General features: G+C 42.2%; 1 protein-coding gene across 1 annotated transcript in view; it reads left to right on the top strand.

Annotated features, from left to right (window-relative positions):
- The window catches only part of LOC101845948, a gene marked incomplete in the record, with an annotated part of 30,336 nt that continues 29,699 nt past the window's right edge, over window positions 1-637 (top strand). The window contains 1 exon segment of the mRNA XM_013086759.2: window positions 1-332.

The following is a 637-nucleotide window of genomic DNA, read 5'->3' as shown; positions in this document are numbered from 1 at the left end:
ACATATCGCATACGTTGAGTTCTGCTGCCCCCGAGAGGAGAAGGAACGACAACAACAAAGTCGCAGCGCGAGCTAAGGTCCAGTTTTAAATCTCTGGCCTCTACTCTGGACTAATCATAGCCACATACACGTCAAATGCCTCTGCATTGTGTAGAGCAGAAATTTAATCTGACACAAGTCTTCTCAGTGGATACATTTCACTTACCTATTCTTACTGATGTGCATGTGTTTGCTGCTTTGGGATCGTGTTTGAGTTTCAGTGTTATATTATAGATCAACTCCTGCCTGGATCGACAAGGCGGAGTTACACGCAGAAACGTCGACCTGCTGAGGTAGGTCAAATAATATACCGTAACGATATTCCCAATAAATAATAGATCTAGATCTAGTAATAATTATAAGCGATGGGTGGGGAGATCGTGTCTGTAGATCTTTTTACTATACTGGCTTGTATTTGATTGAAATGACTCTCCGATAGAGTGGATTGTCATACTTGTTCAGGGTTTATGGATCCTGTAGTTAGTTAAGTCATGCACGAACATCCTATATGTTAGGCCTACTGATGTATATTATTATAATCTTTATTCTAACTCTTCTTCTATGTTGCTTGGGGGTTTGGGAGGGGGGGGGGGGGGGG

Source organism: Aplysia californica, unplaced genomic scaffold (genome assembly GCF_000002075.1).
Source record: "Aplysia californica isolate F4 #8 unplaced genomic scaffold, AplCal3.0 scaffold00501, whole genome shotgun sequence".
Classification (NCBI taxonomy): Eukaryota; Metazoa; Mollusca; class Gastropoda; order Aplysiida; family Aplysiidae; genus Aplysia; species Aplysia californica.
Note: the sequence above shows the minus strand (reverse complement) of the source record. Positions and strands in the feature narration are given on the sequence as shown.